Source organism: Bos indicus, chromosome 27 (genome assembly GCF_029378745.1).
Source record: "Bos indicus isolate NIAB-ARS_2022 breed Sahiwal x Tharparkar chromosome 27, NIAB-ARS_B.indTharparkar_mat_pri_1.0, whole genome shotgun sequence".
NCBI lineage: Eukaryota > Metazoa > Chordata > Mammalia > Artiodactyla > Bovidae > Bos > Bos indicus.
The window spans coordinates 40,782,964-40,803,815 of record NC_091786.1 but is presented as its reverse complement, the minus strand read 5'-3'; the positions used below and the strand labels follow the sequence as shown (position 1 = coordinate 40,803,815).

Here is a 20,852-nt window from a genome sequence, read left to right as displayed (position 1 = left end):
GACTGGAAAAAGCACAAGCTGGAATCAAAATTGCCGGGAGAAATATCAGTAACCTCAGATATGCAGATGATACCACCCTTATGGCAGAAAGTGAAGAGGAACTCAAAAGCCTCTTGATGAAAGTGAAAGTGGAGAGTGAAAAAGTTGGCTTAAAGCTCAACATTCAGAAAACAAAGATCATGGCATCCGGTCCCATCACTTCATGGGAAACAGATGGGGAAACAGTGGAAACAGTGTCAGACTTTATTTTTTGGGGCTCCAAAATCACTACAGATGGTGACTGCAGCCATGAAATTAAAAGACGCTTACTCCTTGGAAGGAAAGTTATGACCAACCTAGATAGCATATTCAAAAGCAGAGACATTACTTTGCCAACAAAGGTCCGTCTAGTCAAGGCTACAGTTTTTCCAGTGGTCATGTATGGATACGAGAGTTGGACTGTGAAGAAGGCTGAGCGTCAAAGAATTGATGCTTTTGAACTGTGGTGTTGGAGAAGACTCTTGAGAGTCCCTTGGACTGCAAGGAGATCCAACCAGTCCATTCTAAAGGAGTTCAGCCCTGGGATTTCTTTGGAAGGAATGATGCTAAAGCTGAAACTCCAGTACTTTGGCCACCTCATGTGAAGAGTTGACTCATTGGAAAAGACTCTGATGCTGGGAGGGATTGGGGGCAGGAGGAGAAGGGGACGACAGAGGATGAGATGGCTGGATGGCATCACTGACTCGATGGACGTGAGTCTGGGTGAACTCTGGGAGTTGGTGATGGACAGGGAGGCCTGGCGTGCTGCAATTCATGGGGTCGCAAAGAGTCAGACACGACTGAGCGACTGAACTGAACTGAACTGAACTGAACTGATAGAAATATGATGGTATCTTAGAATTCCTCTGGTTATTCTCCTGTAAGAGATTCTAGTGAACCAATAGAAAAGTGAGTTATCTATGAAGATTATTCCTAATAAAAATGACAAGTGGAGAAATTTTAATTTGTAGGCTCCCTGTAGACATCTTTCCCTGGTTGGTAGTTACTAAAAGTAAATGATACTAAGAAATTGAGTGGCTGTGCTACATACAGTGGTGGGGTGTTAGAATTAAAAGGAATTGGAAAGATTGTCTAACCCAGCTCCTCATTTTACAGATAAAACAGAGTCCAGCAGAGATGAAGAGACTTGTCTGAGGACCAGCACCTGGTGAGTAAAGAAAGAAGAAATAAATTCAACTAAGCAATTAGTAAATTATTAAGTATTGAAGTAATTTAGATATTTAAAGCATCATGAAAGTTTCCTTATAATAATCTGATGCCTCAAATATAACCACCATTTGGCATATGAACTTCGCAAGTATTTTTATATATATACATAGAAGCAAATGTTAACATTTGTTCAAAAAACAGTGTTATACTATGTATAAAAATTATTCTACAAACTGTTCGTTTACATATATCTTGTCTAGATAGTCTTCTTTTCTCTCAGCTAACATGGAGATGCAGTAGAGCAGAGGCTGGCAAACCTTTTTTGGAAAAGCTCACATGCTCAGCATTTTAGACCCAAGCCTCTGTCGCAACTGCCCAGCTTCGCTGTTCTGCTGAAAAAGCAGGCACAGACATTACGTGAACACATGTGTGTGACTTTGTTCCAATAGAACTTCATTTATAAAGACAAGAAGCAAGAAACGTTTGTGCTACAGGTTATAGTTTTGTAACTCCTACACTACAGAAAGAAAAAAGTTATTTTAGAAAACTGTGATGGTTGAGAAGGAAGCGTGATGAATATCCTGCGTGTAGAGAGGAGGGAACTACTCTGAGTGTTCACCATTAGATGTGATCTCGGACGAGCCAGGTGGGCTCCTTGACCTCTTGAGTAAAGCAGGTTTACTAATGCCGAGATTGTAGGGTTATTTTGAAAACTAAATGAATTTATGTAACTCAGTGGTTAGTACATGAGAAAGTTCTCTTCCCCCCAGGGAGGGGATTAATGCAGGACTTTTGTACTCATGTAGGTGAAGCACTTGGGCAAGGAAAAATTGCCCAAATTTACTGGTGTCTCAGCCTGTCCAAGTCTTGTCCCATGTAGATCCCTTTAGAAACCGTGTTCTCAGACTGTTGGCGAAGTTTGGGTAAACATGACTATACCAGAATGATCCTGAGATTTCCTGAGGAAGGATTAACATGCTTCGCATGGAATTTTGCAATAAAGGAAACACTATAGTTTAATTCATAGTGATTTAAGGAGATGGAAGATTTTTTAGAGGGGAAATCTAATTATAGTGAAAATAAAATTTCATTTGCCCATCATTTCCTTCATTATTCATTATTTTTTATTGGGAAGATAAGTATGTACAAAGAATAGGAAAGAAAAACATATTAGAGTGTACTAGGAAAAATAAGGAATTAATGTAATGCTACTTAACTATAAATTTCTCATATTATAATCATATTTTAATTTATCTTCAAGGGAACCTATTGGGTAAGTTGAATTGGTTATTTTAAGACAGAATTTCTATAGCAGTTCCAAATAACTATATTGCTTTTTCTAATTCATTTTGAATTAATGTATTTTTTATGACTTGATAAATTTGTTTTTTTCTCTGCTGGTATTGTTTCATTCAGTTGAATACTTTAAGATTGAATATAACTTTCCTTCTGTTTAGTATTGTTGTTGCTTTTTCTTAACTCAGAAGTAGTTCATTTTTTTCAAATTTAGAAGTAAACTGGAATAATTCTGTTAATTTATTGTTGCAGTTTATATTCTGGAGAACAGAGGATTTTGTACTGATTAAGTGTTCCTAATAATAACTATGGCATACAATTTAGGGAAAAATTAGTTATGTCATTCATGTTGATACAATGTTCATTTTTGAGGATAAGTATGTGAGTATAGTCAAGATATTTTGACAATTGAAGAATTTTCCCAACCTAGTTGGGCAGCTGAGTCTGAAACGTAGCACACCCTTTTAATAATCGGAGACGTTTTCCCAGCAGTGGGGTCTACCCCAGTTGTGGTCCCAACAGTGACCTTACTCAGTAAATCCCACAGTGAGGAAATCATTGTATTCTTCTTTCGCATCTCTTCTAAAACGTCTGATTCTCTTGGGAAGAATGGCTGTGTAATGGCATTCCATCTCTCTCACTCTTTTTAGCAAAGACCTTAGTCCTGAGACTCAGAGCTGTCCTTAGGCCATAGCGTCTGACCAGGACTCAGTTACGCTGGGTTTGGTGGCGGAGGGGAGGAGGGGGTTGCCATCCTTTTTATTTTTGGAGTTTACACTTCTATTTAAGATAAGTGAAGCTGATTTATTGCTTATAGGAGTATTCCAACTTGCCCATCTTAAGCACATTCAGGTAAAAAACAAATACACAAAAAAGTGTGCTGACTTAAATAAAAATAATGCATAAAGAAAGCAAGTTGCTTGCCAACAAGGCAAAATTCATGCTCATGGAATCTGAATATAACAAAATTTTAAGAAAAAACTTAATGACAATAATAGTTGTAAAATATTGGAGCTAAAAGCTATCTGTAGCTCCCCTAGTTGAAGACACAGTTCTACAAGTAAAGAATCAAAGACCCTTGCGAGGTTGGAGCCTTGCACAGGGTTTCCAGATAAGAGAAGCAGTGGCCACTCTGTTCAATCCACCCAACTAAGAGGCCTCGAGAGCGTGCTCCGGGTGAGCGGGACCGCAGTGAGTGACGCCTCTGTGACTTACAAGACCCAGTTAGCGAAAAATGTGATGAGCAAGTGCTCAGTTGCAGTTGGGTGTTCTTGAACTTTTGTTGTCAAGGGCACCCTTGAGCTAGAGGGTGGGGATTGTGAAAAGGGAGTAGGGAAGAGGAGACCTATCTTGCCTTTTTGTAACTGCCAAAGCTAATTTCAGTGATTGCTTTAGCAATATAACGATAACCAAGATTAAAGCAAGCAGGCATCCACTTTAGGATATGAGAGCTGGAATTTTAGATTTCATTATAAGATTGCCATTTCAACACAATAGTAATATAATGGCAATGGATTTCCATTTTTTCTCCATTTCTGTTGAAATATTATCTCATAAATATACTTTGATACAAAAGAGATCTCTCAATTTCACGAGAGCTCCACAGCTCTATTTTATTCTTACACTGACTTATCCCCAAAATATCTTTTTGATGTACAGCTTCAATATTCTTGCCAATGTCTATGACATCAGCAATCAAAAATGGCATTATTTTTAGTTTTTTTTTTCCCACATACAGTTGCAGGCTATCCGAAAAAAGGGGTCCTGCTTTTAGTGTTCACTGAAATGTACTTACAGTATATTTGTGACTCATGGAGCTGGTTGTTCCAAGAGGGTGGAAAATGTAGCATCTATCAAAGAAGGTAACTTTACCCAGTGCAAACCTAAAATGGGGGCTTTCCTTTAAGAAGGGAACTAACACTGTTAAATATTAGGATTTCTTGTACTGGAAGAAAGCATTGTTTTCCCAAATTGTATTTCAGGAAACTGAGTTTCTGAGACCACATAGCTAGAGAGTGTCAGAGCTCTGCATGTTTCTTCCCCAAGGAAGGTCCACAAATTGAATTGCAGAACCATTATACATGGATCAGCCTTCCCAGAACTAAGAAGTCAAATGTTTCATCCACTGAAGCTCTGAGTTAAAGGTAGTGGTCAAGCATCACAATCAATAAGGTTAATTTAGTTGAAGAATGTAAGAAAAGCATAAATTGGTTAGGTACACAGTCCTGAATATTCAGTGGAAGGAGTGATGCTGAAGCTGAAACTCCAGTGCTTTGGCCATCTGATGCGAAGAGCTGGACTCATTTGAAAAGACCCTGATATTGGGAAAGACTGAAGGTGGAAGGAGAAAGGGGCAACAGAGGATGAGATGGTTGGATGGCATCACCAACTCAATGGACATGAGTTTAAATAAACTCCAGGAGTTGGTGATGGACAAGGAGGCCTGGCGTGCTGCAGTCCATGGGGTCACAAAGAGTTGGACATGACTGAGTGACTGAACGGAACTGAACACTTGATTTTAGGCACCATTTTAGAGTTACTTTTTTTCCTCCAGTTTCCAGAGTCATGCTTATATTATTTTGAAGTCTTTATAGAATTATTTTAGTTACTAAAACCCTTGCAGGGAATCTAAGATTCACTCAATTTACATCAATTTCATCTCTGTTCATTTGCTCAGTTGCTCAGTTGCATCCAACTCTTTGCAACCCCATGAACTTGTAGCCCAGCAGGCTCCTCTATACACAGGGTTTTCCAGGCAAAAATACTGAAGTGGGTTGTCATACATCATAGAGTGCTTTAGCGAAATTTGAGCTCTCTGAAATATTGACATTAAAGAACTAGTTATTGGGTTAATAACTATGCTTTTCCTCTAGATGGTTCATTTGAAAAGAAAACTGAATGTATTTTAATATTCAGAAAATGATGTTAACCGGCTGCACTAAAATAAGCAAATCTTCACAGTATGCAAGCGGCCTTGGCTACAAGTAGTAGTCAGTAGTATTCAACTGACTCGAGCAGTATAGAATATTTCTACTACATGAGCACATATTGGGTTAAAAGTTTCTGTTATACTCCTGATCACTTAAAGCATAACCAAGATAAAGACATGAGCATGATTGTTCCGCCCGAACCATGAACAGAGCTCAAGGCTGCTGTCCTTGGAACAGTGGGCAGAGACTGAAAGTCCCTCAAATGAATGTTCATCAGGCACTACTTGGCAGCGTCTCTGAGTTGGAGGAGCCTCAGTTTGGGCTTCCCAGGTCGCGCTAGTGGTAAAGAACCCACCTGCAGTGCAGAAAATGTAAGAGACATGGGCTTGATCCTTGGGTCTGGAGGATTCCCTGGAGGAGGAAACGGCCACTCACTCCAGTATTCTTGCCTGGAGAATCCCATGGACAGAGGAGACTGGCGGGCTACAGTCCACGGGGTTGCAAAGAGTCGGGCACGACTGAGCGACTGACACACACACCCTCACTGAGAACCTAAGATGCGGGCTCCCTGCAGGAATGCAGCTCACAGGGACCAAACACGCAGGGCGGGGAGGCATCAAGACCCACTGGCTCGGCTGTATTTGAAATGAATGACCGATGAGGGCCTACTGTCTAGCACAGGGAGCTCTTATGTGGCAATTTGGATGGGAGGGCTTTTTGGGGGAGAAGGGATACGTGTATACGTATGACTGAGTCCCTTTATTGTTCACCAGAAACTATCACAACATTATTGATCAGCTATATTCCAGTGCAAAATTAAAAGTTTAAAATAAATAAATAAAATCTACCCTGATTTAAAAAAAAGAATCACTTTTTTTTTTTTTTTTTTACCAATAAAGGAATAATTTTTTAAAAGGAAGAAATTGGCAGTCCTTTCTTCTCTGATCCATTAACTAGTTCAGAAACAGGCTCTTCCCACCCCCCACCTTCCAGGAGAACACAAGAAAGAAATCAGATGGTGCCTGCATATAGAATAAACAGTTGTTGTTTTTTTTTAAATGACCCAAGGATCCTTTATTACTGTAATGTTGAAAGAAGCTGCTGCCTTTTCATTTTAATGTGAGAGATGTAATTTTCCCATTGTTTTCCAAGGCTGTCAGATAACAGACAAATTGCCTTTGATAAAACATGCTTTCAATTTCTCCAACGTAATATTCAATTTTCATTTTCATAAGGGGCTGCTTATTTTGATGGCTTGGATGGCTTGACTAGGATGTCAGTGTCTAGATCTCATCAGTAAAGACTGTAGTCTGAGTTATAATTCCAGAGAGCATATGTTACTATCAAATTTATTATCTAAAAATACTTGTTTGTGTTTAATTCTTGAAAATCAGGAGTGACAGGCCATTTGAGTAAATAATTTCTCTTTGCCCTTTTTCTCCCTAAAAGTCACTTAGCAACAAAGGCAATTTGGGCTACTTAGTGAAGAATTTGGGTAATACTTTTACTGAACGAAAAAGAGTTCTAACTCCTGGGATTCCAACTCCTAGAATTTCTGGTAGGAATTCACATTCCTCTTTTTCATTTCACTACCTAACTCTTTGTCTGTGTGTCTAACACACACAGGCTTTTCTTTTTCAGCCTATCAATACATAGAGCAGACGTCAGAAAAAATTAAATGTAAAAAACTATAAAATTGTTTATATGCATTGTAGACAACTCTGATAATACAAAAGTAACAGACAAAATAGAAATCATCCATGTTAAATCCCATGTATACTTTCTGTCTTCTTACATAAGCTTACATAATTACAATCATGAAGGCATTATCATCTGAAAAGTTGTTCTCATAGTCAACTACCTTGGCTCATCTGCCAAGGCAGACTCACCCAGCCGCGCCCCAGTATGTGCAGTGATGCCATGCCTTCTGCCCCCAAGCCCTGCCCCGAATTCCAGTCCACAGCTGAACAAACCGCGAGCCCTGACCACGTGCCAAACACCTTGCCAAACACTGAAGACACACAGCTGAATATCACACAGGTTCTAACTGGCAGATACAGGAAAGCACAGGGTTACTAAGGAAGTGCCCAGAAAAGGGTGCAGCTAACCCTCAGCACCTGGGAGAGCATCCCACAGCAGGTACGGAGGGAGAAGTCTGCCTGGAGGCTCATCGGAGAGTTATCGGTACACGGGCGGTCGCTGAAGACAGAGCTGCCTCAGAGAGTCCCAAGGAGAGTAAGCACAGGACCAAACCTTGGAGAAATCACCACACTTTACGGTTGCCAAGACGAGATGACCTTGCAAAACAGTGAAAGAAACAGAGAAGTAGTTGGAAAACCACAGAATGCGGTATGCGGTAAAACCCAAGAAGGGAACATTCCGAGATGGAGGAAACAGTCCATTGGGTCAGGTGGTATTTGCTTACAATAAGGTCTGAGAGATACTCCCTGCATTTAGCAGCGTGGAGGTTACTGGTGACGCTGACTTTTTGGTCTTGGCTTTCTGTTCTTGCTGTTTCGTGATGTGGAAACCAGGCAGGGGTGGGTGCGCGGTGCTGGCAGCATCTCTAAATGCCTTTTGTGACTTTTAGTGTTTGGGTGTAATGGTTTGGTTATACTGCTGGTGTTTCCATTGCTTAAAGTGTGGGTTCCTTATGCGCGTTGGCTATCTCACAGCCAAAGCTTGTCTTTGAGCTCTGATAATCCGAGTCTCAGTGTCATGCCCGCCATGTAAAACCTTCAGTGAATATTTGAATGGAGGATCACCCTTTCTCCCCACACATGTGATCCCCCCCACCCCCTGTGTGTGCACTGGTCTCTGACTCCTCCCTTCGGCTGCTCATCATACCTGCTAGGCTGCCCGGTGGTCACCAACCACTCTTGGGTGGCATCTTTCATATCTTGGTTTTTAACAAGGGCAAATTAACTCCCCTTCCTGCAGGGAATTAAATCTTCAGTTAAAACTTAAATGGTAACCCTCCTAAAATCCCTCCTCTCCTGCCTTCCTCAGCCTCCAGTCCGCGCTCTCTCTCTCCCCTCTCCTCTCCCTGCCTCCTTCTCTCTGCCTCCCTGTCTCTCTGTCTCACTCACTCTCCTTTCCACCTTCTCTCCCCACCTCCAGCCATCTCCTCTCCCATTTTTATGCTTCCCTGGGAATTCAAGTGCCATTTTGACCCAGAACATACAAGTGGTAGGAGTAGGGGAGACTCACTCATCACACTGTTTGTCCCACGAAGATATTTTTGAAAGACAGCTTGAGGAGAAAAGGCAGATTGACATGAAAACTGAGAACACGTTCTTAATGGGTAAAATCTGAGAAAAATTAGATTAAATCAAAAGGCTCGAATTCTTGAACGATGAAGGCTCTGTGGGTGTGCCGACCTCTCTTTAGACTAACGACGCCAAGAGAAAATGAACACAAGTTGGGAATTGGGGTGTTAGCTGTCACGTTATCCCTCCCACCGCTGATGATGTCTCGGTCCTCTGACGCCTGTTAGCTAAAGGACGTGGCTGAGCTCACGTGCCCCGTGGAGCAGTCCTTCGGTGCAGGGCAGAGCCTGGACTGCTGAAGGATGAACCTGCTCGAGGCTGGAAGCACCATCCATAACACGGGCCTTGTCCGTAAGGCGGCTGCCCTTCCCCGCTGAGATGCTCCGGGGAGGAGCGGCTGATCTTCAAGATGGCCAATCCTTTATAGTTAGTATCAGAAATGAGCCCATCAGTCAGCCACAGGAGACTTTTAAAGGGGCACCAGGGCCATAAACTTTATGAAAAAGGCTAGAGATTGCATTCAGCCCTCAAGTAGATACACAATTACCCTAAATCCAGTTCAGGGCAGGGAGACTAAATCTTAAAAAAATAAAGTGAAGACCCCCCACACTCATCAAAGCTTTCAGAAGCTAAGAGGTAGGAGATAGCAGTTGTAAGACAAATTTTTCCTCCTATAGCTTAGCGAAGAATAGCAGAAGGAGGGTGAGGGAAAAAGGAAAGAAATGGTAGAGAGACAGGAGAGAAGAAATTAGGCTGAAATCGGAAGGGGAAGAAAAAGAAAAAAACTGGAGAGTTGTGTTTTTAAGAATCTGTAAATACTTACCTGCTTATGAGACAAACTCATTGGTATTGAGGGAACTTGAAAATACCATTGATTTATTCACTGTAGGCAGAAGTTAGAGAAAATCTCATTTTCATGAGCTTTCCTTCTATCGGTCAGTTCCCTGGTGACTCAGAAAATAAAGCTTTTCTAAGGGCTTTCTCAGACAGTTTGACGTTTTGTTGAATTAACTGGTATATTTTGTACCAGATTTATTGGCTGCATCTTTCCATCCAAGCTAGGAATGGTTTCACATTGAATAGAGTTCTTAGGGCATCAAGAGAATCCTGGAAACTTCTTAGGCTAATCTCCCTTCTAAAGTCTTCCTCGAAACTCTCCCCAAGTCTCCTGTGGCCTCCCTGGTAGCTCAGAGGATAAAGAATCCAACTGCACGGCCAGAGACCCGGGTTCTATCTGTGGGTTGGGAAGATCCCCTGGAGAGGGCATGGAAACCCACTCCAGTATTCTTGCCTGGAGAATCCCATGGACAGAGGAGCCTGGCGGGCTACAGTCCATAGGTTTGCAAAGAGGCAGACACTATTCAAGCCACTGAGCCCACACACGCGTACACACGCACACATTCTTCGTGTGAATACTGAGTTACACAAGACATAGTGTGTTTTGTGGTGGTGAGGTTCATGCCGCCCAGTTACTGATCTGAACGTGTCAGGGAGGCAGAGGTGTGACTTCAGTCTTCTTTCTAGAGCTGCTGTAATGAAGTTTCACAAACAAGGGGAACATGTCACCTCACCGTTCTGGAGGCCAGACATCTAAACCAGGAGGTCCGCAGGGCTGTGCTGAAACCTGGAGGGAAGACCTCTCCCCTGCCTCCCCCTGGCTTCCGGCCCTTTGCCGGCAATCTTTGCCATTCCTGGCTTGCAGCTCCCTGAGTCCAGCCTCTGCCTTGACCGGCATCCAGCCTCCTGCCCAGTCTCTGTCTTCACAGGGCTTCTTGCCGGACTCCAGGCATATTGGATTAGGGCCCATCCTACTCCTCCGTGACCTTCACTAATTGCATCTGCCGTGACCCTATTTCCAAATAAGGTCACATTCAGGAATTAAGACTTCAATATAGCTTCTTTTCTGTGTGGGTGAGGGGCAGGGACACATTTAACCCTTAACAGTGACTACAAGAGATGTTTGTCTTCACTGAATAGACTTAAAGACACATTTCTAATTCAATTCAATACACACTTAACTGAAAATCCTTGGTATCAAGACGGTAGTTGCTGTTTGAGTTACATGAGATTATCAGAGTAAGACACCCCCCGCCCCCAACCTCCAGGTACTTCAAAGTACCTAAATACAACAGTATGCCATTATTACTGATTTTTAGATAGAGATGCAATTATATAAAAATTTTAGGGTATTTCCCTGGTGGTCCAGTGGCTAAGACTCTGGGCTCCCAATGCAGGGCATCTGGGTTCAATCCTTGGTCACAGGCTGCGACTAAGGATCCTGTGTGCAACAGCGGAGATTGAAGGTCCTGCATGCTGCCACTGAGACCTGGTGCAGCCAAATACATAAATAAAGATCAGTATTTAAAATAGGAATTTATGAAAAAATGAAACCAGTAGGACTTACATTTATAGAACAGGAGGATAGAATAGTGGTAAATAATAGTAGCACAAAGATGTTTGCCAGGCATAATTCTGAGTACTAGACGTTCATTGAATCCTCACAGGCATGGGAGGAAGGTTTTGTGTTTTTAACCGCTGTGGGCTTGAGTTGTTTTGGCTGGAGAAGGAGATCCAAGGAGCTCCATCCGTAGCCTGTTCCTACTTTAGCAGGTCTAGTATACTAGAACTCGTCTCCGCTGCCTCGTTGAGGTAGTTTGGGGAAGGTGCAAGCCGCGGGGGCCACTGGCAGTCAGAGTGTAAGAGAATGAATTTCTCTTAAGGTTTTCCCTAGCCCTGGGCTGCAGGCTTGACATTTTCCAGACTGGGCCCACCATGTTTCCTCCAAGTCTTGCATCCTGTTGATACAAACAGGTACAAAATGGAGCCACTAATATGTAGGAATTATGACCAATTGAAAATAAGCTCCAGGTAGGCCAGAGTTTCATCTTTTCACTGCTATTTCTGTAGTACTCCCAGAGAATCGTCAGCCTATTAGGAGAGGCTCCTTAAATATGTGTAGAATGAATGGTTCAGAGCAATCAGCAGGCATTTCAAACCCAGAGCTTGAATGAACTCAGGGAAAACAGGGTGTTCCTGGCTTTTGATAGTCACAAACAATATATTTAGGCTATAAAATGAAAAATATATAGCCCACTACTTTGGATATGGTGATTGGAGAATCTGTTGAAAGAAAGTCCAGCGATGTGCCTTTTTCTCCACACCCGGGCAAACATAAGCCAAATAGCTGCCTGTCCCGAGTGAGCAGTATGTGCAGTGTTCCTGCTCCAAACTGCTTCTGCTTAGGGAAGAAAACAGAAACAGGAAACTCCATCCCTGCAGCCTTAATTCTTTCACTTCTGGTCCAGACCCCCAGGTTACAACACTGTTGGTTGACGATACAATCAGTTCACTTAGAAGGATGACAATAAGGATTTATGAGATGCTGACATCTGACACCATTAAAAACGCAGAAATTGAAAATTGGAAAGTATTTAGGAAAGAAAACCTGATCTTATAGTATAAAGAGAGGCATTACTGAAATATAGTCTTTGGCATAAGGTGACGGAAAAGAAAGTATATGTTGGACATTTTGGTAAAAACGAAGCAAAACAAAACAAAACAAAACAAAACACCTTCCCAGCTTGATGTCTCAAGTGCTGTTGGACTCTACCTGATTTTAAGGCAGTCGTGCTACGAGAGGCACACGCTACTTGGAGCACACAAGTGGGGCAGACAGAGCAGGCTCGCTCTCGCCTTTGCCCTGCCAATGCTCTCTTCTTGAAAAAGTCTTGTTTCTGTGTTGGCTTTCTCCGCTGGAAGGCTGTATCATGGTTATGCACCAAATGCCCCTTGGGGTTTTCTCATCTTTCCCAATCCCCACACCATGGCCTCAAAAATTTTGCAGACTAAAATATGTTAAGTTTTAAAATTTAGAAAAAATAAATTATTTTCAGTTACTAAGACATTTTTAATTACACACTGTGAAGTTGAGCATATTACCACCAGAGAATAAGGATGATGCTTGGGAAAGGGGAAATAAGGGCCCATTCTGGAGAGCCAAGAGCTTCCTTTGGAAAGTGATCTGCTTGCTGTCTGGACCCAGTGCTGTGCGTGTGTGTATGTGTGTGTGTGCATGTGTGTGCGTAATCGCTCAGGCATGTCTGACTCTTCGTGACCCCATGGACTGTAGCCCACCAGGCTCCTCTGTTCATGGGATTCTCCAGGAAAGAATACTGGAGTAGGTTACCATTTCCTTCTCCAGGGGATCTTCCTGACCCAGGGATCAAACCTGGGTCTGCTGCATTGCAGGCAGATTCTTCACCATCTGAGCCGCCAGGGAAGACGAGATCCAGGGCTATTTGTTGGTAAATGTGAAAGTTCAGTCCAGAAATGTGACCAGCAGAGCAGCCAGTCATTGGAGTATGAGCCTAAAAAGACCTGAAATGAAATAAGGATTGATTCCCTCCAGAAATACAGATCCATTTCTGGATAGCACAGGTGAAACACTTCATGGTGATGTTTTGTAACCTCTCAGGATTCCCATATTACTTTGAGGATCATAGATTTACAGATGCAAAAAACTGTGGCAAGTGCCATTAGGAGGCCAAGACGCTGACACAGGATTCTTCTAATCATTTCCTTGAAGTTCAGCAGATGTAGAGATTATTGCTAGTAGCTTAAAGGGGGATCGTCTTATAATAACTCCTCTCTCTCTCTCTTCTTTTGTATTTGAATACAAACATTCCTTTCTCCTCTAAGAGTCCTAGGAATAACTGAATGATTAAGATATCCCAGGGCAAGAATTCCAAAGTCAAATAGCTACAAGAACCAGACAAGTAATGTACATGCCTGAAATGGTCTGGGAGGAAGATGGGATGCCAGTGCCACAGTGAATCAGAGAAGCGATGCCCACAGAACAGGGGTGGGGGGTGGACGCCGAAGAGGATGTGGTCCCGGTGTTTCCAGATGTGCTGACATCTCTCTCCCCTCTCAGTGTGTGCCATCACTCAAGGATAAAAGACCACACGAGTCAGCAGCTTGTAACATCTACCTTAGGATCCTGTCCCAACGTTGCACCTCAACACTAGCTAGTTCTGAAAGAGAGTGAGAGCCGTTCAGAATGGGTTCCATGGCCGTAACAGTTTGAAAAACACTGAGTTAAACAGTTAATTTGGCTTCTTTACCACAACGCTTCTCAGAAGCTTACGTGTTTTTACTTACAAAGTGAACCTCCAAGAGTAAGCTCAGGGTACAAAGAATTTTGTGACCTCCTCTGACCATTGGAGCCCCTCGCTGTGAGTGCTTCACAAAGATACTTTGGAAGACCATGCTGCAATTTACTTTGCAGTAAATAATGTTAGTGAAAATTCAAGTGAAAATCCAAGAGGAATAGTCGATGCTGAAAACAGACAAGTAGCCTGGCTAAAATAAGGATGCCTCTGAGTGACCTTGGAAAGTTAGAAGCCTTCAACATATGGAGTAAAAAGTAGGAAACAAGTGTGATTTTCCTCATCAACTACATTGTGAATTAGATGTTCCTATCATTTATGGAGTGTTTGGATTTTCAAGTTTTAAGTTGAGAGTAAAACTAGAGATGATACCGGGAGCCTATTCTATAAAATAATCTATTACTCAGTACATGACAAAATCTTGACTTTTGATATTCATATATTCAACAAATATATCTTACATACCTACTATGTACCAGGAAATAAGCCAGTCACTGAGTCAAGTCTAGGATTAAATTATTAGTCCTAGCTAATGCCAGTTCTGACCTAAACCTGGGGATCTAATAAAAATATCTATTTTCAATTTGCAATATTGCTAATACAGTCCTCTCTCTGAAGGTTTATCTGACATTTTGAAAAGAAAGAGTTTGGTCCATGATCATTTACTGAGTCACAATGTGACCTGATTTGGTTTGCAGTTGCAGAGGTAGCTGTGCACAACATTTGCTTTCCATTAAGATACTGAAAATCAACAATTCAAACAGTGTGTTTATTTCAGCCTGGACTGTAGCCACTGACAATTAAGAATACCGCTGCTATTTCCTATTCACCCTAGGAATTCTCCACTTCTCTCTTCATGCTGCATTTCTATAATATCATCTTTGACTCTGAAGAGGCCTTACAAATAGCTGAGAAAAGAAGAGAAGCTAAAGGCAAAGGAGAAAAGGAAAGATATACCCATTTGAGTGCAGAGTTCAAAAGAACAGCAAGGAGAGATAAGAAAGCCTTCCTCAGTGATCAATGTAAAGAAATAGAGGAAAACAACAGAATGGGAAAGACTAGAGATCTCTTCAAGAAAACTAGAGATACCAAGGGAACATTTCATGAAAAGATGGGCACAATAAAGGACAGAAATGGTATGGACCTAACACAAACAGAAGATATTAAGAAGAGGTGGCAAGAATACACAGAAGAACTGTACAAAAAAGATCTTCATAACCCAGATAATCACGATGGTGTGATCACTCACCTAGAGCTAGACATCCTGGAATGTGAAGTCAAGTGGGCCTTAGGAAGCTTCACTACAAACAAAGCTAGTGGAGTTGATGGAATTCCAGTTGAGCTATTTCAAATCCTAAAAGCTGATGCTCTGAAAGTGCTTCACTCAATATGTCAGCAAATTTGGAAAACTCAGCAGTGGCCACAGGACTAGAAAAGGTCAGTTTTCATTCTAATCCCAAAGAAAGGCAATGCCAAAGAATGTTCTAAATATCACACATTTGCACTCATCTCACATGCTAACAAAGTAATGCTCAAAATTCTCCAAGTCAGGCTTCAACAGTACATGAACTGTGAACTTCCAGATGTTCAAGCTGGATTTAGAAAAGGCAGAGGAACCAGAGATCAAATTGCCAACATCTGTTGGATCATCGAAAAAACAAAAGAGTTCCAGAAAAACATTTACTTCTGCTTTATTGATAACACCAAAGCATCTGACTGTGTGGGTCACAGCAAACTGTGGAAAAGTCTTAAAGAGATGGGAATACCAGACCACCTTACCTGTCTCCCGAGAAATCTGTATGCAGGTCAAGAAGCAACAGTCAGAACTGGACATAAAACAACAGACTGATTCCAAATAGGAAAAGGAGTACGTCAAGGCTGTATATTGTCACCCTGCTTATTTAACTTATATGCAGAGTACATCATGCAAAATACTGGGCTGGATGAAGCATGAACTGGAATCAAGATTGATGGGAGAAATATCAATAACCTCAGATACACAGATGACACCACCCTTATGGCAGAAAGTGAAGAAGAACTAAACAGCCTCTTCATGAAAGTGAAAGAGGAGAGTGAAAAAGCTGGCTTAAAACTCAACATTCACAAAACTAAGATTTGGCATCCAGTCCCATCATTTCATGGCAAATAGATGGGGAAACAGTGGAAACAGTGTCAGACTTTATTTTGGGGGGCTCCAAAATCACTGCAGATGGTGACTGCAGCCATGAGATTAAAAGATACTTGCTCCTTGGAAGAAAATCTATGACCAACCTAGACAGCATATTAAGAAGCAGAGATATTACTTTGCCAACAAAGGTCCGTCTAGTCAAGGCTATGGTTTTTCCTGTGGTCATGTATGGATGTGAGAGTTGGACTATAAAGAAAGCTGAACGCTGAAGAATTGATGCTTTTGAACTGTGGTGCTGGAGGAGACTCTTGAGAGTCCCTTGGACTGCAAGGAGATCCAACCAGTCCATCCTAAAGGAACTCAGTCCTGAATATTCATTGGAAGGACTGACGGTGAAGCTGAAACTCCAATACTTTGGCACCTGATGTGAAGAACTGACTCAAGTGGAAAAGACCTTGATGCTGGGAAAGATTGAAGGCAGGAGGAGAAGGGGATGACAGAGGATGAGATGGTTGGATGGCATCAGTGGCTTGATGGACATGAGTTTGAGCAAGCTCTGGGAGTTGGTGATGGACAGGAAGGCCTTGTATGCTGCAGTCCACGGGGTCACCAAGTGTTGGACACGACTGAATGACTGAACTGAACTGAACTGATCTTTGACTCTTCCAACCAAAATAAACCTCACTCTTTGAAGCCCACTACTCATACCTAGAACTTTTTTATGGTTCTTACTACTTTTCTCATAAATAAGAAATATTGCTTCAATAATTTATTCAGTATATATTAAAGACCTATTATGTATACTGACAGTTGGAGATGAAGTAGACACTTGTAACCTACTATATATTTGCATGTCTTTACTCTGCTTAATTTAAGCTCTACAATCATTGAATTCAGAATCCTATCTTATATATATGGAATGCAATTGCTTATACATATTTTTCAAATAATTCACTAAACATGGATTGATTTTTCCCCGTATTTCTCAGTCCTAGTTTTAAATCCTTGATGATGCTTCAGCAAAGAAGGTTCATTTTCCTGAAAATATTACGTCCGTTTCATTTGGAAATAGTTTTGACTTCCTCTTTCATTAAGTTCAGTTCTATTTACAGGTAAAAATTTCCTCAGTTATTAACCACTGGGCAACAGAAAGCATGTTAGACAGCCTCAGCTACCGATGCGGGCTTCTCCCAAGAATTCAGCTACTGCCTGCCAGTTGACAGGAAAATTACAACTCAATTAGAGAGTGTCTTCTCATGTTTTCTTCTAAGTTGCTAAAGCTTACTTTCCCATGCAGATCAGCTCTCCTCTCCTATAAGCCATGTTTCTCTGTTAATGAAAATTGTCCTTCAATCTGTGTTTATCCTTTAGCCAACAAACTAGTTTCAGTGGCAGCATTATGGTTACAGCCCACAGAAACGATTTCTGTGCAGTAATTTAGCTGTCAGTCTGGAAGTGGTAAAGGAACAGGAAGATGGATGCTGAGCCCGGGGCATGCCTGAGCAGGCATCCTGCATGTCCGTACTTGGATGTGCACTTAGTAAAGCAGGTAAAAAAATGTTTGTCCCGATTTCTCTTGGCCATTACTACAGTTTAGCTAGGGGAAAATATTTTTACTGGAACTCTGCTAATTGTTAAGAACGCTCTTATTATCCATAGAGAGGATGGGAACAGAGGGTGAAGATCATTTAGTGATGGAATTGTCCTCAGATAAAAACTGGAAAAACAAACGACTTTGACATTTGTTATGAGTCCCCTGATATATCCATGTACTGTTTTGGAATGATTTGGCAGGGGTGAGAAAGTATGGATATGAAAACTTCCTATTGAAGAATTGGTCTGTAAAACGATAATTTCAGGCCCATCTGCTGACTGATAACCATGAACAATCAACAAATTGATAAATTACCTCTCAACACTTCAGTGTGTAGACCGACAAACCAAAGTAGATGGTGCCTTTAGATGTGTGAAAGATGGTGCTAGAAGAGTCAGAGTCAGCATCTGGTCATCAAGCTCGGTTTTTAAAATTTAATTCAGATATAGTTTTTTGCTTTGTTTTCTTAACAAATTTTGTTAGGATGCAACAGTCTATTGAAGGATTTAAACCTCAGTTAAATTTTTTAGTTGTTTAGTCAGTTAAATTAACAAGCTCATAAATCCAACACTCAGCAGTATATACAAAAGCAGTTATTTTTGTAAATTTGGGAATATTATGTATCCTTTATATATTATATATATATACTACACATGCCTTATACATTTATATTCATGTTTATTTACTATTTATATATAATGGCAATTATATGTATAATGCTTATATATACATATATAATATATAAAATGGCAATTACTAGAGGTCTCTAACTATTTTAGACATGAATTTGCCCACATGTCGTTTTTCCCCTTGAGCAGTCCAGTGATCACCAGGCTTTATTCAGTCCTAGAATGCATAAAGTGTGTGTTCCATGGAACTTCTCATTTCTGAGATTTTCAGAATAAATCTCAGGCTGAATAAATGACTCCCAGCTCAAGTAGGTTTAAAAAGTTTTCTCTGTAGTCCCATTCTGAAGGGTCATGCTGAACCTGTGTGTATTAAAAATTTTGAGGAAATCTTGCAAAACATAAAAACTTTTAAAGTTGTTTTCTTATTTTAAATAAAGGATGGGGAACACATGTATACCTGTGGCGGATTCATTTCGATATTTGGCAAAACTAATACAATATTGTAAAGTATAAAAATAAAAAAAATAATAATAATAAATAAATAAATAAAACAAAGTGTTCTCCAAACACAGTCTTTCCTTAAATCAATTGAATGTAGAAGAACAAGAGATTCTCAATCTACTTTGACGAACATCGAGTTACCTTCTTCTCCTTGTGTGCTCCTCATGAGACAGAGGTCTGGAGGGTAGAATTTTCAAGAAAACCTTGTTGGTGTATAATTGTTCCTAGAAGTGTCTTATGGTCCTTTGTATTTCTGTGGTATCAGTTGTAACATTTCTTACATTTCTGATTATATTTGAGTCCTATCTCATTTTTTGCATGGTTTGAGTCTAGCTAAAGATTTGTCTTATATTTTAAGAAAACTAGCTCTTAGTTTGACATTTTTCATTGTCATCCTAATCTCTATTTCATTTATTTCTGTTCTAATATTTGTTATTTCCATCTTTGGGCTAACTTTGGAGTTTGTTCTTCTCTTCTAGTTCCGTGAGGTATGAAGTTGTTTCTTATTGTAGGCATTTATCACTATGCGTTTCCCTCATTGAACTGATTTTGCTGTAACTCATAAGTTTTGATATGTTGTATTTCCATTTTTATTTGTCTCAAGATATTTAAAATATTTTTATTTCTTCTTTGACCCACTGATTGTTCAGTATCATCAATATGTTGTTTAATCTCTACATATTGTGAATTTTCCAGTTTTCTTCTAATAGTAGATTTCTAGTGTCATGTCCTTGTGGTTGGAAAGTGCACTTGATATGATTTCAGTCTTCTTAAATTTATTTAGAGTTGTCTTGTGGACTAACATATGATCTATCCTAGACTATATATGGACTTAAGTCTGTATATGCTTAAGAAGAATGTGTATTCATTGCTTTTGGATGGAACGTTCTATAAATGTTAAGTCCATTTGGCCAAATGTGTCATTTAAGTCTAATGTTTCCTTATGTTTTTCCATATGATCTACCCATTATTAAAAGTAGGGTACTGAGGTTCTTTACTATTATTGTATTACCATTTATTTTTCCCTTTAGATCTGTTAATATTTACTTTGTTTAATGTTGAAGTGTTCCTATATCGAGTGCATAAATATTTTTACAAGTGTTATGTTCTCTTGTTGGGTTGACCCTATTACCATAATCTAATTACTTTGTTTTGTATTATTAATACAATCTTTGTCTTAAAGTATATTTTATCTGATATAAGTATTCCTGCCTCAGCTATTTTTGGTTTCCGTTTGTATGGAGTATCTTTTTTTAACCTGTTACTGTCAATCTGTGTGTTTCCTTAAAGCTAAAGTGAGTCTCTTACAGACAATATATTGTTGGGTCTTTTTTTTTTTTTGCTTCTCTGATTGGTCGATCCTTTCTTCCGCCTCATCTGGTTTGCTGTTGACCCCCTTTCTTGAACATTTCAGTTCAGTTACTGTATTCTCCAGTTGTGTGATTTCTGTTTGGTGCATTCTTCCATTTTCTATATTGGTAGATAAAATTTTCACTTGGTTCATGCCTTGTTCTCCTGACCTTGGTGAGAATCTTTATGATTGTTGTTTTGAACTCTTTATTAGGTAAATCACTTATCTTCATTTTATTAAGGTTCTTTTCTGAGATCTTGTTCTTTTGTTTGGAACATATTCATCTGTCTCATTATTTTTCTTAACTCTCTTGTGTTGATTTCTGTGTATTAGATAAACCAGCCACCTCTCCCGGTCTTTAAGGAGTAGTCTCATGTAGGAGATAAGACTTACATACAACCCTGCCTTAACTCTTCGTTTTGTTTGAAACCTTTGTGATTGTCCAAGCAGCCGTCTTTGTTCTTCCTGGCTCTCCTAGTAGTTGAAGATATGCCACTGACAGGCGCCAACACCTGTCAATGTCCCAAAGCAGAGAATGTCAATCAGCAGCTTGAGCCTAGGGACACAGTAAATTAAGAACTGGATCTCTTTGTTACTTGTGAATACAAGCCCAGTGGTCACCAAAGCCAGGCTTTCAAGGGATACGTCCTCTGGGCATCAGCCACAGAAGCTTGGGCACCAGATATGTGCAGGAGCTCCTTTCTCAGAAACGATGGCAGTCTGAGTAAATGCAGCAGAGGGTAAACGAGAAGATGGTGCCAGCTGGCATCCCCCATCTCTGAAAAGGATTGTAAATCG

General features: G+C 40.5%; 1 protein-coding gene across 2 annotated transcripts in view; it reads left to right on the top strand.

Moving 5' to 3' along the window:
* The first annotated feature begins 1,134 nt into the window (after positions 1-1,134).
* The window catches only part of RARB (retinoic acid receptor beta), a 593,227-nt gene continuing 573,509 nt past the window's right edge, over positions 1,135-20,852 (top strand). The window contains exon 1 of one of the 2 annotated variants that reach the window (XM_070781537.1): positions 1,135-1,186. The gene's annotated coding sequence lies outside the window, so the exon portion shown is untranslated. The remainder of the gene's footprint in view (positions 1,187-20,852) is intronic. The other variant, XM_070781540.1, reaches the window with a different exon arrangement.